This window comes from Peromyscus leucopus, chromosome 5 (genome assembly GCF_004664715.2).
Source record: "Peromyscus leucopus breed LL Stock chromosome 5, UCI_PerLeu_2.1, whole genome shotgun sequence".
Taxonomy (NCBI): domain Eukaryota; kingdom Metazoa; phylum Chordata; class Mammalia; order Rodentia; family Cricetidae; genus Peromyscus; species Peromyscus leucopus.
In genome coordinates this window covers 62875305-62892414 of record NC_051067.1, presented here as the reverse complement: position 1 = coordinate 62892414, position 17110 = coordinate 62875305, and the positions used below count along the sequence as shown (strand labels likewise).

The 17110-nt window shown below is 45.9% G+C and overlaps 1 pseudogene; it reads right to left on the bottom strand.

Annotated features, from left to right (window-relative positions):
• Window positions 1-903: 903 nt before the first annotated feature.
• Window positions 904-14741, bottom strand: LOC119088112 (annotated as a pseudogene).
• Window positions 14742-17110: the final 2369 nt, after the last annotated feature.

The following is a 17110-nucleotide window of genomic DNA, read 5'->3' as shown; positions in this document are numbered from 1 at the left end:
ATTTGAGGAGGGAACGGAATCTTTACACAGCGGTGCCTTGTGGAAGGAATTTGGTCATCGGACACTGTGCTCTCAAGAGGATTGAGGGGCTCTGCTCTCTTCCTTCCTTCTGCATCCATGGTGCATTCCCACCATGACCATCCTGCTGCCTCACCACGGGACCAAGAGCAGCAGGCCAGTCAACTGAAAACTGAGGCCAAAAATAAGCCCTTCCTTTTTTAAACCGACTGGGCCGGATGTTTAGTTACAGTAACAGAAAGGCTACTAACACCCTCTCAACACCAAGCTGCCATCAGATGAAGTTTGAACGAAGGGGGGGGCACCCTCTTTGTGCTGGGCCTTCATGCTGTGGGATGTTCTGTATGTCCTGTGGGAGCCCGTTCTCGGTTTCCTCCTGGCTTTACCCAGCAGGTCCGCATAGAGGATGATCAGGACCACGGGCCTGAGTGCAGGTGTCTGAGATGGTCTGCACTTGGCTGTGCTGGGGGATGGTCTGTATGTCAAGTTGCTCTGATTGGTCAATAAATAAAACACTGACTGGCCAGTGGCTAGGCAGGAAGTATAGGCTGGACTAACAGAGAGGAGAAATAAAAGAACAGGAAGGCAGGAGACTGCCTGGAGCCGCTGCCAGGACAAGGAAGATGTAAAGTACCGGTAAGCCATGAGCCATGTGGCAAGGTATAGATTTGTAGAAATGGATTAATTTAAGCTATAAGAACAGTTAGCAAGAAGCCTGCCATGGCCATACAGTCTGTAAGCAATATAAGTCTCTGTGTTTACTTGGTTGGGTCTGAGCGGCTGTGGGACTGGCGGGTGACAAAGATTCGTCCTGACTGTGGGCAAGGCAGGAAAACTCTAGCTACACCTTCACTTTAAAAATACAAGCACATGCTTATCAGAACTTCAGTCGTGGTCCTCACAGTCCTTAAAACCCTGATTACCATCATATGTGTACTGTTTAGTAGCTTGTGTGGCCTTGCAAAGTCCCTGGGGATAGGACAGCATATGAATGAGAGGTGTCATCGAATGAGAACTCATTTAGCCCCGGGGATGTAGCTCCGTGGTAGAGTACTTGCCTAGGATGGGCAAGACCCTGGATCCCATCCTCAGAACCACAAGAAAATGAGAGGAGAAAGAAATCAGAACTCGATACAGTTTCCATGTGGGCCTCGTCCACAGATGCCACCATCTTGGTGTTGTTAATGTCTCACTAGAGTATTCATACCATCTTTCCAACCCTCGTCCTGAGTGGTTGAAAGCACTGAGTACAAATCCACATTCCATTGCTGCTTCTGGACTGTAGATAAGTACTTCATTGAATTCTTGGGCAAGTGTTTTTCCTGTCTAAATTTCACAGGGGAGGATGCTCTAAACTCAAGTGGTTTTGGTCAAGACCATTTGAAAAGACTCAGAATGGATTATAAATTCAACATGATATCAAATGTCAGCTGCTATAATAGTACTATTACCTATTACCAAACCTCATCAGATAACCCAGGTTTGCAGTTTGGAATAAAAACAAGAGCCCGTGTTCATAGTCGTCAACAAAGTCAACCAACAGAAGAAAGATATTTAGGTTTCCAGTTAATGGCATCAATCTCATTTCAGATGTATCATCTTAGGATTTTTTTTCCCCTTTATTTTGGCAGAACTTCTAGGTCCAAAGCACAGTTCAGCATAAGCAAAGGCCTGGCTCTTCCCCAGCATGCTAATCAATGAATTAATTCTCGCCAGCCGTTAACCTTGGGCCTGACACAGTGACTTGGCTGTGGCAGCATTAGGGGCCCAAAGCCACTGGAGAGAGCAGCAGGGGGCCTCCAGTCTCCTGAAAGGGTAATGACAGCTTACCTGTGCTTTCCAGCATTCTAGAACCTTCTATGGAACACAATAGTGAAAGAAAGGGAGTGTACTGAACTTGAGGGTCACAAGCCTGTGACTTGGGTCAAGTCTAGCCACCTGCCCTCAATAAGCCAGTTAAAGAGCCACATTGAAGTAGAAAGCAGAAAAAAGATTTACCCCATGTGGCCACACTGGGAAGAAAGACAAAGAGTCCAAGAAATCCCCAAGTTGGTTTTCATGCTTCTGAAGTAAGATTAAGGTTAAAATAGATCAAGGATTTGCACATCTAAGCAACCTTGGTCAAGGTATGGTCCCTTCCACAAGTAAGCCATCCTTGTCTGGATTTCACTCTTATAAGGTAATATGACAAATGGTTAGTTCTATGTGAACTCTCTTTCCTAGAGATGCATTCCTCTTCTGACTGGCAGCTTTTTCTTCTCTCAGCATAAGATTCCTTGAGAAATTCCCATTTATTTGGGGCCATTGATTTCTAGATCTAGGTACTTTTATTACCTGATTTTTTTTTTTTGAGACAGGGTCTCACTATATGGGGCCCTGGCTGGCTGGCCTGAAACTCCCAGAGATCTACCTGCCTCTCCCTCCAAAATGCTGTAATTAAAAAGGGCCAGCCTCGCCAGGTGGTGGTGGCACACACCTTTAATCCCAGCCCTCAGGGGGCAGAGCCATGAGAATCTCTGTGAGTTTGAGGCCAGCCTGGGCTACACAGAAAGTTCCAGGAGAGGTGCAAAGCTAAACAGAGAAACCCTGGGGGGGGGGGGCAGCCCCAACTTTCTTCTAAACATTTACTTTTCAGAAATGAATGTTTCCTCTCTAATCCTTCACTAACACTTTTATTGTGATTTTTTTTTAGACTTAATTCACTTTATTTTTCTTGTATAAAAACCTTGGGGACTGGTAAGCTGGCTCAGCAGTTAAGAGAACTGACGGCTCTCCCAGAGGTCCTGAGTTCAATTCCCAGCAACCACATGGTGCCACAGAACCATCTATAGAGGGATCTGATGCCCTCTTCTGGAATAAAGGTATACATGCAGATAGAGCACTCATCATATACATAAAATGAATAAATAAATCTTTAAAAAAAAACTTTATGTGGAGTCTCTGAATGGAGACTCTAGTGTGGATTTTCACAAGATGGTCAGTGAAATCCTGACAAGGAGACTTGGTGGACACAGTCTCTTTCCAGAGGTCAGGGTTAGGTAGATGTAGGTCTTAGAGATAGCATCAAAGGTGGCATTGGCAAAGGTGCCCAGGGTAGCAGTGCAGCCCTGGCTGGTGTCTAGCAACCATCAATACCGGCCAGCAGCAGCAGTTACTAATTGGGCACCAAACAGAGATGATGCTGGTGCCTCTGGGGGCAGGGATGATGGACACCAGCAACAGAGCCACAGCAGCCTGTCACCTCACATGGAACAGTGCAGGGATTGCCAATCTTGTCGTCCCCATCCCTTGTCCCCCTACCCCCACCCTGTAGCCTCTCTGCACAGGGATAATGGAAAGCTTGGCCAAGATGATGGTCTCTAGCATGACAGTGTCTACCTCCTTAGAGCATTTAGTAGCAAGACCAACATGACCACTGTAGTCCCCAATAGTGACAAAAACCTTGAACCTGATCCAATGGACAGCCTGCTTCTACATTGACATAATCTTTAGAACCTCATCCTTTAGGGATGTGTCGAGGAAAAAATCCAATAATCTTAGATTCCTTGATGGGCAGGGAGAACAGGTAGGTCTCCTCCAGGGACTTGATCTTCATGTCCTTGACCAGGTGGCCCAGCTTGGAGATAGGGATCCAATCCTTGTCTTTGGCTTCACCTCCACGAGTCCTGTGGCTTCAACCACAGCCACAGACCTCGACCACAACTGTGGTCCATAGAACCGCTGCCCACCTTGGCCTCCTAATCCTGAGCACCTGGGTTCTCTGGGCCTTCCACTGTACCCAAATCATCCACCATTTGTTGTTTTCCCACGTTACTGTGGGGTTTTTTTTAGCTGTCTATTTGTGTGCATATGTGTGTGTGGTTGCGTGTGTATGTGCATGGACATTGTATGAGCATGTGGAATCCACAGGTCATCGATGAATGTCTTCCTCAACTACGCTCCACCTTATTTTTGAGGCAGGGTCTCTTAGTGAATGTGCAGCTCGCCAATTCAGCTACACTAGCTAGCCGGCAAACCCGAAGGATCCCGTGCCTCCGTTTTCCCATTACTGGGATTACAGGCACACTCAGCTCTGCCTGGTTTTGATTTTGTTTTTGTTTTACTATAGGTGTTCATGCTTTACCCATAAGCACTTTGCTTAGTGAACCACCTCTCCAGCACATTTTGAATTGTGATAACATAAAGTTTGCCATCTTAACCATTTTAACTGTACAGTTCAATAGCATTAAATGTATTTACATTGTTGTTTATCCAGTCTCCAGGATGTTTCATTATACAAAACAGAAACTCTGTATACATTAAGCAATTCCTCATTTTCCTCTTCCTCCTTTCCAAGGACTGTTAGTTTAGAGTCTCCCCTATGTAATCCAGGCTAGCCTTGAACTCACTAGTAGCCCAGGCTAGACTCAAACTTCCAATCTTCCCTGTCTCAATTCCCATACCTGGGATTACAGTTAAGTACCCCCAAGCCTCGTTCCTTGTATGGCTTTTTAAATCTCTATTGTTCCCTTCCAATTATTGTGTTTCTCAGCATTGCCCCACCTCGTCAGTCACTTGTACTTTACGGAGTACCATCATCATCACTGCTACAGCTGTCTTATGGTTCTGGATTCATCTCTGTTCAGCCTCTAGGAAAAAAAGTATTCCTTTCTGTGGTGGTATTTTCCTCAGGGCACACTTGAGGGTTGCTGAAGCTGGCACTGGTGTGTAAATTTGGAGCCACTTCAGACAAGAGAGGGCATTTCTTGATGTTCAGCAAGGCCCAGCAACCAGACCTGTGCCAGCTTCTTGGCAAGTCCAGGAAGGGGACCCACGAACTGACCATCTACATGGTAATTAGTAACCAAGGCAAGACAGTGTTTACTTATTTATTTATTTAATGTCAATTTATTGAACCCAGGGCCTTGTATATGCGAGGCCAGCTGCAGCCCCCAGCCAAGACTATATATTTAGCCAACACACTGATCGTAGAGCCTGCATCTGGGGGAGCTAAGGAAACCAAGTCTAGTGTGACTTGACATCATGAAGGGAAGGCTCATGAAACATGAGAAACTCCATGCTAAGAAGGCAGTTTGGTTAAGCAGAGGCCAGGCGGTGAGCCACAGGATGGCGTGTGCCGGGACAGGCCAGGATGGAATGTTCGAGAAGCCAGGCTACATTGCTAGGAATTTAGTGATGATGGCTGGAGGTCAGCCCAGTGGGGGAGAGCTGGGTGAGGGGGTTCAGTGGGGGAGAGCTGGGTGAGGGGGTTCAGTGGGGGAGAGCTGGGTGAGGGGGTTCAGTGGGGGAGAGCTGGGTGAGGAGTGGGGTCCAGTGGGGGAGAGCTGGGTGAGGGGGTTCAGTGGGGGGAGCTGGGTGAGGGGGCTCAGTGGGGGGAGCTGGGTGAGGGGGTTCAGTGGGGAGAGCTGGGTGAGGGGGCTCAGTGGGGGAGCTGGGTGAGGCGGTTCAGTAGGGGAGAGCTGGGTGAGGGGGGTTCAGTGGGGAGAGCTGGGTGAGGGGGTCCAGTGGGGGAGAGCTGGGTGAGTGGGGTTCAGGGGGGAGAGCTGGGTGAGGGGGTCCAGTGGGGGAGAGCTGGGTGAGTGGGGTTCAGGGGGGAGAGCTGGGTGAGGGGGTCCAGTGGGGGAGAGCTGGGTGAGGGGGCTCAGTGGGGGAGAGCTGGGTGAGGAGTGGGGTTCAGTGGGGGAGAGCTGGGTGAGTGGGGTTCAGTGGGGGAGAAGAGCTGGGTGAGGGGGTTCAGTGGGGGAGAGCTGGGTGAGGGGGCTCAGGGGGGGAGAGCTGGGTGAGGGGGTTCAGTGGGGGAGAGCTGGGTGAGGGAGGGAGGGGGGGAGCTGGGTGAGGGGGTGAGGGGGTAACTGGGTGAAGGGGTTCAGTGGTGGAGAGCTGGGTGAGGGGTTCAGTGGTGGAGAGCTGGGTGGGGGGGTTCAGTGGTGGAGAGCTGGGTAGGGGGGTTCAGTGGTGGAGAGCTGGGTGAGGGGGGTTTCATCCCCAGAATCATAAAGAAAAAAGCATTCAGAGATGAGGTTAGAAAAGTGAACTTAGCCGGGTGGTGGTGGCGGCGGCGGCGGCGGCGGCGGCATTGGCAGCAGCAGTGGGGCTCACGCCATTAATCCCAGCACTCAGGAGGCAGAGCCATGAGAATCTCTGTGAGTTCGAGGCCAGCCTGGTCTACAGAGTGAGATCCAGGACAGGCACCAAAATAACACAGAGAAACCCTGTCTCGAGAAAACCAAAAACCAAAAACAAAACAAACAAACAAACAACAAAAAACAAACAAACAAACAAACAAAAAAACAAGAAAGAAAAGTGAACTTATTCCGAATTAAGGAAGGTGGTGAGACCTACGTGCTCCCGGCTGACAGGGAGGGAAAGCAGCTTGCCCAGGGCGGGAGCGCTAGCCTGGAACGGCTGCCACATGATGAAAGCAATGTTCCACCAGGCAACCAAGTTCCTCTGAAAGATTTTGAGGCTGGCTAATTGCTAGGAAACCAGTAAACACATGGAATCGTGTTCTCCATCTCCCAGACAAGCCCGCATGCCCTGCTTTACCAATCCTTTGTGGTTTTAAACCATCTAAAACAACGTCGCCCTTTCACCCCAACCATCGACTCGTTTCTCCTGCTTCCTTTAATCCACGTGTGTTTTCCATTGCTTCACACAAATCCCCCTAAGAGGAAAAACTGTCCCACCCTTCCTCCAGCTAGGGAAGTAATCTATCTCTACCTGGAACAAGACCATAGTGTGGCCTCAGCATGTCACAGACTGGGCGTTCCAAAACAGCAGCTAAGCTTTCTAGACCACTCTCGCGACTGCTCACCGAGTCCTTCCTGAGCTGGGTGAACTAAGCTTTCTAGACCACTCTCGCGACTGCTCACCGAGTCCTTCCTGAGCTGGGTGAACACTCTTCGGCCACCTTAGGAACCCAGGCAGCGGGCTCCCAAAGTGTTGAAGGGGGCAAATCTGCGTCTCTCCTTGGAAACGTGGATGCTCGGACACAGGAGCCAGCAGGCTGTAGGCAACACAACCGAACTACTTCTGCCGGGCGGTGGTGGCGCACGCCTTCAATCTCAGCACTCCGGAGGCAGAGGCAGGTGGATCTCTGTGAGTTCGAGGGCAGCCTGGGCTACAGAGTGAGTTCCAGGACAGGCGCCAAAGCTACACAAAGAAACCCTGTCTTGAAAAAACAAAAACAAAACAACCTAAGGAGACAAAAGAGCTGCTGGACTTGGCAGCGAATCACCTGAAAAACCTGCTGGGGTCTCAGGCCTTGTGGTCCTGGCCTCAATTCTCTTCTCCACAACCCCGCCTGGCAGCTGCGGGTAGAGCTCAGTGGTTGTCTTAGTTTGCCTCAACTGTCAGCCTCAAGTCACCTGAGAGGAAGTGCCTGTATCAGTCAGCCTGGCCTGTTAGCATGTTTGTAAGAGCGAAGCCTGGGGAGGCAGCTCGGACAGAAGTCTTCCTGCTGTGCAAGCACAAGGCCCTGATTTAATTCCCACACAAGAAGTTAGGTGTGGTGGTGTGCACTCGTAACCCCCAGGACAAGGAGGTAGACACAGGAGGGTCCCTGGGGCTTGCGGGCCATCGGCCTCCCCCAATCTGCAAGCCCCTGACCCCACTGAGAATCCTTGTCTCTGGAGTGAAGAGGTGACTTGGCAGGTAAGAGCTACTCCTTTCCCCGAAGACACTGGTTCAGATCCCAGCATTCACGTGGTGGCTCACAAACACCTGTAACTCCAGTTCCGGAGGATCTGACACCCTCTTCTGGCCCTAGAAGGTACTGCATGCATATGGTATACACACCCACATACACACACAACCAAGCACACATACACGCATAGATAAAAATAAGCATTTTAAAAAAGAAATCTTGTCTCATGAAAACAAGATGGACATCATCTTCTAAGTAACAATATTGCAGGTTGACTTCTGACCTCCACATATGTGCACATACACACATATGAACACATACACACAGAGAATGTAAAATATTGAGAAAAATTAAATGCTCAAATACATGGATAGTGTTCATATTTATAAGTCAGAAAATTCAGTTTGTTAAGGTATTTTCAGCTTTCCTCAAATCTGTCTGTAAATTCAATATTAATCCAACCAAAATCCTTCCAAATTATTTTTTTTCCTGAGACAGGGTTTCTCTGTGTAGTTTTGGTACCTGTTTCTGGATCTCACTCTGTAGACCAGGCTGGCCTCAAACTCACAGAGATCTGCCTGGCTCTGCCTCCCGAGTGCTGGGATTAAAGGTGTGTGCCACCATCTCCTGGCATTTTTTTTTCTTTTTCCAAATTATTTTTGTGAAGATTAGCAAACTGTCCCTAAAATATGAAAACTTATCCAAAATGATCTGGGTAAAAAAGAAAAAGCAAGCTGGGAGATTTACACCACTCAGTATTAGGACTTACTATAAAATTGTAAGAGAGCATGGTATTGGGAAAAGATCAATAAACAGATACACAGAACAGAAGACAGAGCACAGAACTTTGTCTATGTGTGTAGATCCCTGTGTGTCAGTTGACTTTCAACAATGATTCCCAGGTGATTCCGTGGGGAAATTCATTTTGACAAATTCTTCTGGAAGTATTAAATGTCCACATGGAGAAAAAAATAAGCCCTGAGCCCTGATCTAAACAATGCTGGCCATTATCTATACATTCTTATTTTTATTGGTAACTTGACACAAGCTGGAGTCACCTGGGAAGAGTGAGTCTTGGATGAGAAATTGCCTCCATCGGGCTGGCCTGTGGGCAAGCATGGGGGACATCACAAAAGAATTATTTAAGATTGCTCTTAGGTCCCCAAAGTCAAAACCAAAACTAAAACACATCTAAGGAAAAGCACCTAGGACATCCCTGGGATAGGGAGGTCTCTAACAGTTTCTCAGTCAAAAGAAAAAAAGGAATAACCATGAAAGGAAAGACTGATAAGTTCAACATAGTCAAATTTAAAATAAGTTTGTTCAAAGTATATCATTAAGAAATTGAAAAGCACAAGCCACAGTCTGGGAGAAAAATGCAATATGCACATCTGGCAGTGGCCTTATATTCAGCATATAAAAAGGACTCCTCCAGGAGATGGAGAGATGGCTCAGCAGTTCAGAGCACTGGCTGCTCTTCCAGAGGACCAGGGTTCAATTCCCAGCACCCACGTGGCAGCTCACAACTGTCTGTAACTCCAGTTTCAGGATATCTGACACCTTTACACCAATGCTCATAAAATCAAGTTAAATAAAGTTTTCAGGCAGCAGGAGACTCTAACAGCCATTCCTCAGAAGCTGCTGTATGCGAACAGTACATGGAGGGTGTGCAGAGTCCTTAGTCCTCAGGTAAATGCAAAGGAAAGCCAGAGTTGCATGCTACTTCCCACTCACTCGGGGCTGAAGTGAAAGAGATCAATACTGGTAAATATTGACAAGAAACCCTAACGACTGGAATTTGTACAGTATTAAAGGGACAATAGTGCCCCCACATGCTTGCCCACAAGCCCGCCTGACGGAGGCATTTCCTCAACTGAGACTCTCTTCCAGGTGACTCCAGAGTGTGTCAAGTTACCAAAACAATCAAAACGTACTGATGCTGACCAGCATTGCTTATATCAGCTTTGTTGAAAATAGCCCAGAAATTAAAAAAATACAAATGTATATAAACCAGATGACTTAAGACATTTTGATGCATTAATATAATGGAATACTATTTAAGAATAAAAAGGAGGAAGTTGCTAATGCATGGGACAACATTCCCAAATTTCAAAAGTATTGTGGTTGAAAAAAAAAGATGCCAGACACAAAAAGTAAATACTAAATTAAACTAGTCTACCTATATGAAATTTTAAAATAGACAAGTGAACACTAACTGGTAGAAATTAGAATGCTGATTGCCCCTCTTGTGGGTAACAAGCTGGTACTGAGTATACAGGAACTTCCTGGTTTGACAGAGTTGTTTATCTGGAGGAGGGTGGATAGGACGTGAGTATGTGCAGATGTCAGAACTTATCAGACGGTACACCTAACACCTACATGTTTTACTATGTGAAAAAGACACCTCAATCTGTTAGGTACTGAATAAAGAGATGTGTCTTATATGTCTTTTTTTTTTCAGTCCCAGGCTTAAGGTTGGCAGTTAAACCAACCCCTAAACAGACTAGCTGATCCCCAATTCTGTGTGTCCTGCAATACAGTTCCTCATTGGGCTGTGACGGTTCTCTACAAGGTCTACTGGATAGTGGGAACTCATCTTATTTGCACAAAGCATCTTATTTGCATAAGGTGAGTTCTAAAGGAACACTTATACACTATTGGTGGGGATGTAAATGAACCCCACCACTAGGGAAATTAGTAATACAGTTCCTCAAAGTGTAAAAAATACCATATGATCCAGCTATGGCACTCCTGGGTATATACTCAAAGAAATCAGAGGCAGAGGACAACAGAGATACCTGCACACCCATGCTTACTACGTAACTCTTCACAATAGCCAAGCTATGGAGTCAGCCTAGGTACCCATCAATAGCTGGATGGATAAAACAGATGTGGCATAAAGATGTGTGTGTGCGTGCATGCATGCGTGCGTGTGCAGGAGCATCATTCAAATATAAAGAACAAATTTCAGCCGGGTGGCAGTGGAGCATGCCTTTAATCTCAGCACTCAGGAGGCACAACCAGATGGATCTCTGTGAGTTCAAGGCCAGCCTGGTCTACAGAGTGAGATCTAGGACAGGCACCAAAGCTACACAGAGAAACCCTGTCTCGAAAAACCAAAAAAAAAAAAAAAAAAAAAAAAAAAAAAGAACTAATGTCAGCTGGGGAGCTGCCCTGTGGATAAAGTGCTTGCTGCACAGGCATGAGGCCCTGAGCTGAGATCCCAGGTAAAAGCAGGGCGTGGCAACCTGCCTGACCTGCAGTCTCAGTGCTGGGGGACGGAGGCAGGCAGCTCCCAGAAGCGCACTGGCTACCTCGTCTAGGGGAGAGTGGCAGAGGAGGCCCTGAGTGACCTCACAAGTACATGAGAGCACGCTCATGCACACGCACACACAATAAAAAACAAATTAATAAAACGACAAATTTCTGCCACTTGCAGGGAAATGGATGAAACCAGAGACTACTGTGTTAAGCAAATTAAGGCAGACTCCAAAAGACAAATTTCTCCTGGTCTCTCTCACGTGCAGTTTAGATTTAAAAAGAAAAAATCATGGAAGCAGAGATGAAATTACTTGGGAAGAGGAAGAGAAACGGAGCTAGAGGAAGAGAGAGTAACAAGAGGGGTCGGTATGATCAAAGCCCATTCCACATCTCTGAAAATGTCACAGTGAAACCCACTATTTTTAGTAACATATGCTGATCTAAAGAACAAGATGTGTTCTAAGAAATGTCCACTGGATTGAAGAGTGTGGGGGTGAGCCGAGAGACTAAGGTATCTGTGGTTGTGACTGATGGCCTTCCAAATGGTGCTAGCAGAGGTGTGATATGGGAATGAGGAGACCAGGGCTGGTAACTGGGGTAGGGTGGACAGGACAGAGGGGTTACATCATATCAAACACCATGTAAGTTTCCGATAGTTTGCTTTGGGTCTCAGGACTGACCCCAGGGTCTCCGGCATCGTAAACGCAAGCTCTGTCATGCCACCCGAGGAAATATATTTTAGCAGGAGAAACTAAAATATGAAACAAAAGTTGGCAGAATGTTTAAAAAAATACCTATGATATATTCAACAGGAAAAATCCAATTATAAAAATTACATCTACAAAAATTTTAGTAGACTATCTCCTTCATCCCTCTAATAAATTATATGTGACCACAGAGAGCCCTAAAAGTATCAAGACAATAAAGTTGAATTGATGTGAAATGACTTCAGTTTTTTGTTGTTGTTGTTTTGTTTTGTAGCTGCCTATAAAGTGTGTGTGTGTATTCATATAGCAGGAAATGTCCTCTTATCAAATTAACAAGCCTAACTCTTTTTTTTTTTTTTTTTTAGACAGGGTTTCTCTGTATAACCCTGGCTGTCCTAGAACTCGCTCTGTAGACCAGACTGGCCTGGAACTCACAGAGATCCACCTGCCTCTGCCTCTCGAGTGCTGGGATTAAAGGTGTAGACCACCACCGCCCAGCTAAATCTAATACTTGATAGAGAAGAGTATTGGCCCCTTGATAGTACATGTCTGTAACCCATTATTCAGGAAGCTGAGGCTATGCCTTTGAGATCAGTTTATACTACATAGTGAATTAAAGGGCTAGATGAACTTGATAGCAGGTCCCTGCCATGCTCCAGAGAGGGCAGAGCAGAGAAAGAGAAAAAGGGAAAATAAAGGGAGGCTAAATCAGGCAAGATCCCTTCCTTCTTGGTTGACCGTGACTACAGCTGTGGAGTTTGTCACTTCCTGATAGTAACTGTGCTTTGTTCGTGGCCGTGGGCCTCTGAATCCTACCTGAAAGCACCATCTTGTAAAGTTTTTCACCTTACTATTGATCATTACTTGTCTCTATTGCTCCTGCCTTACAGAGTCTGTTCCTAGCTCTACTGAAGGTCAATGAAGGCTCTAGAAGAGATGGACCACACTTGGTGTGCCTTCTTCAATCCTCTGCACCAGCTGCTACCCAGAAGCCTGTTTCCTATTAGTTTGAAGCCCTCTGCCTCTGCTAACCAGGGTGATTGAACAGAACTTTGTGTTTAATTGTGCTGTGTGCTGTGTGTTGGTTTCATCCGTAGGACTCTAAGGTGGTTCTGATTTGTCTTTAACATGCTTGATGGAACCCAGGCCTTTGCCCAGGTTAGGCAAGCTCTCTACCACTGAGATCTATCACAACTCCAACACCAGTATTTGGTTTTATTTTCATTTTTAAAACAAGGTCTGCTCATTTGAGCCCTGGCTAGCCTCAAAGTCATGATGATCCTCCTGCTTCTGCCTCTTGAGTGTTGGATTACAAGCATGTATCATCGTGTGCAATTCCCAATACCAAGTTAAGATAAGTGTTTTAATCAGTAAAACTGGGACCACAACCGAGTTACCACTTCAAACTCAGCTACTGTTTGTAGGAGAGAATATTCTATTAATTTTTTAATATAATAGCTAAAGGTGGTTGTGACTAAAACCTTATTATGAGTGTTCCAGCAAACAAAAGCTGTGATATCATCCATCCCAGAAGCTAAGGTATAATTAAGTCCACGATCATTTTATTCAGCGTATGTGGAACATCTACCATCTTCTGATCATCTACCACAAACAGTTCTCACATGACCTAATGATCATGTGTTCCAGGCATCCTGTATATTTTGGGATCTGACATCTACCACCACCGATTAGTAACTCTTACCATGAAGAACTCCGAGGTTCCCGAGGCAGTCCATCCTTCTCTTAGCTGGCCACAACTGCTAGCACATTCTCCCTTGGGCTCATTCATAATTCCCACTCCTGACTGCTACATGAGTTATGATCAGCTCTTGCCCTCCACAAAGAAAATCAACTTGCCCCTTTCTCTTATTAGCTAACCTTCTACCATATGACTCAACATAAGCTGAAGGTTGTTTTTCTTAGACCTGGAAGTTGACAGTTTGCCAAGGAGCGGTTCTGTTTTCTGGCACTCTGTCAGAAATGTATGCTTCCTGGGTCGTTCAAACCATGTGAAAGTGCCGGAGTTTGGGCTTCTAGCTGCTGTTCAGCCCATGTGATTAGGAACACAAGAGGAGCAAATTAATCTTTTGGGCTCCTGGTGGTGAGTCATGAAATCCATAAAAGGTCCAACTTTTGGCCCCTGGCATGGAAGATGCATAGCTTTTCACCCTGACTGTGATCCCCTTTATCCTCTCAGAAGGACCACTGATGAAAGTGTTTACTCACCCTGCTATGAAGAAATGCCCTGCTTAAGTGGAAGAGGGTGGAGAGATGGCCGAAAGAAAAAACACAAAGCTTTAAAACTTAATTATGCTTCAAGACAATAAAATAATTTGTTCAAAATGTTTGTGGGAAATGAGTTTGAATTTAGATTCTTTTCTCACTCAAATGATCAATAGCATGAGAAGGGGCAAAAAAAAAAAAGGACTTAGTTTTCCTACCCATGTGCCCACCGTGAAAAAGTTAATCAAGAAACGACTTTGCAAAGCAAAAGAGAGAGAATGAAAGAGGGTCAAAGAACAGTGTCAGTCAGATGTGAGCCAGAAGGGGAAGCCATTAGGCTGGGCAAGCAGAAAGTTCTAGAACCAGAACTTCTGTTTCTCTGGGCTCATTTACATTTAAAGGAAGGCCCTTCTGGAATAATTCACAACCCTCTGAAAATATTTAGTTCCATTTAGCAGGGCCTTTGATCCATCTCATCTTCTTCCACAGTTCCAAACCCACTGACATGTAGCGGTGGCACACACTGTGGCCGGCATCAGCAATTTCCAGACCCCAGCCTGGTGCTTGGCCAAATGATCCATCTCTAGCCATCTCCTAGAAAATTTCCTACTACAAGGAAAAGAACACGGCTGAATTCAAAGATCTTGAGATTATGCTATTTTTTGAGGCAAAAATTAGTACATAAAACCATACTGATAAGTAAGATTGTATTTTTCAGAACCAAACAGAATATTCAAAATCAAGCATTCTTGCAAATTCAGGACAAATGGGACTGGTATTGTTCTGGGGTACCTGAGGAAGAAACACAAGATGAAAATCCGGGGCACTCACCCGGGGGCTCCCTGGTGGTTTCCTTGCCCAGGTACTCCTCTCATCAGCTTCTCCATGTTCCCAGAGACTCACACTCCTCTTGTCAGGGTGAGTACCCATGGTGTTCCCACTGGCTCACACCTGGGTTCGCCACAAGTCCACATTTCTTACAGATTAGTTTGATGATTGCATGTGACAGCCTGGATCAGGGACAGGTGGCCATGTGGAAATCGTCAAACCCAGCCTCTTCTCTCTTATCCCTGGTTTAGCTCAGGCCCCACATTGTCTGCCCTACCCAGCCAACAACTTCTGCAGCTGGCAGATGTCTGGGAAGCTCAGGAGTTGTGATGCTAGTATGATCTTGGGAGTAGAGTGAGGTGGTGGATAAGCCATCTTACTTAATATTTGAAGTCACTTATCCAAGTGTTTTTGCCTACCTCTTACAACATTCTGCTTAGATTCTGGTCCAGGCTAGGTGCAATGACACACACCTGTAAAGCCAGAACTTGGGAGGTAGAGGTAGGAGGATCAGGAGTTCAAAGTCATCCTTGATTACATAGTGAGTTCATGGCCAGTTCAAGTCCATGAACTCAAAACAAACAAATAGTCTGAAAATTAAAATTTTCTATCTTATTGCAACCTCTGTACTGCTTTGGTGTTTCTTATAGGGTGGAACCCTCAACAACCATAGAGCTAATTGGTCTACCTCTCAATGAATTCTGAACACAATCCCTCAGAACAGCAATTCTAATGGCTTACACAACATACACTTCTATCCCCACCTCTTGTTTCCAGGGCTCCTCCAAGTGACTCATTGGTCTTGGCCACCAGAATGCCCTGGTGACAGCTGAGAGACAAAGATAAGAGCTGCAGGCCTCCCTTCCCTCAGGACATTGTGTCATATTCAGGGAGTTCTGCCACAAGAAGTTGATAAGAGCTGGGCAGACTCACTTCCCCACAGAGGTTGTTTCATACCCAGTGATGCGGGTCCTGAATCCAGAGAGGCAGTGGTGCCTTAAAAATATTTACCTTGCCACACGGCAGCAGGGCGGCACTGGAGAGGGGTCTAGTTCACTTTAAGGACATATGTCTCTCATTCCACTCTCTCAACAAATAGAGGAAAATGTGGTCACTGTCCCAGAATTGAAAACCATGTGACTGCTGAACCTTTTTAATTTCTAACTCATCTGCTAATCCAGGATTTGAATCCCGTGGAAGTGAAATCAGGCTTGCATGCACATGTGTAGCTAACAGCACTTACCTTGGAGTTCAGACTCCTCCTTCCCTGCACAAACGAGTTATCGCAGGCTCCACAGATTTTTCTAGAGATGCTGCCCATTTTCCCACAGATGAATGAAGGAAACCAAAGGTTTGAGGCTTTAAATCAACAACTACAAAACACAACAGAGAGCAGACATAGCATATGACCTTCCAACATACTCCACTGGGAACTGGGGAGAAAATCCAGTGTCTTCAGAGACCAACTTAACCAGGGTTTTCTCAGAAGAAGGAGTCACAAGCCAGGTGTCACTTCAGCAGCTGTTAATAGAAAAGACTTAGCTGAAAGCATAGTTAAAGGATATAAGAGGAGAATCTCCATCATTAAAAACTCATACAGTGATTCAGACTTTTGTCTCCATGGAAACAACATCAGCTCTGCCAAGTGTCCCCACTTAGGTACAAGGACCTAAAGTGGGGAAGGCCTTTCATTAACTACCACACGCCGGGCGCCCTCTCGTGGTGTCTCTTAGTAACAAGGAGCCACAGATTTTTTTCCCCAAAAAATTGTCTATAGTCAACAATTTTTGACTAGTTTAAGAAAACACCCTGAGCTTTCCCTTCCAATTAAAAACTGAAAAAAAAGGAGCCCACAATGTGTTCTCCCTTGGATCGAAAAGTTAATAAATATCAGTTGTGATTTCCTCACCCCGAAATCAGCAATCTTTACAAAAAGGAAGAAAATGTGAGGAACTTGACAGTTTCACAGAAAAATATTCTTTAAACGACAATTACCCCTTTAACTGGAGAAAAAGCCTCCCCCAGAGTCTCAGGGTCTGGGCACTGTCATACTGTCTCCTGTCTGGATGGTTCAAAGGGAAGAGTGTATTCCAGCTACAGTCATAGATGGAGTGGTGTCACACAGCCTGGGAGGGAACCTGAGATCTGAACACATGCATCATCGGTTCCTACTTGTTTTGACTTTCAGAAAGGAGTAACCAGTGAATCTTATGAGCACCAGGTGCAGGTGATCCACTTGCTTATGAAAACATGTCATAATGGACTGTACTAGCCAGAGCAGGACAGAATCTAAGGTTCTACAGTCAACAGTGGGTATCCGTGCTCACGTTTACACACTACACCACACTGGTTAGAGGTGGCGTTAAGTTCTCTATTTTGTGCGGTTACAATACCAACGTGTTTGTTGACAGAGTGTCATGGGAACTAG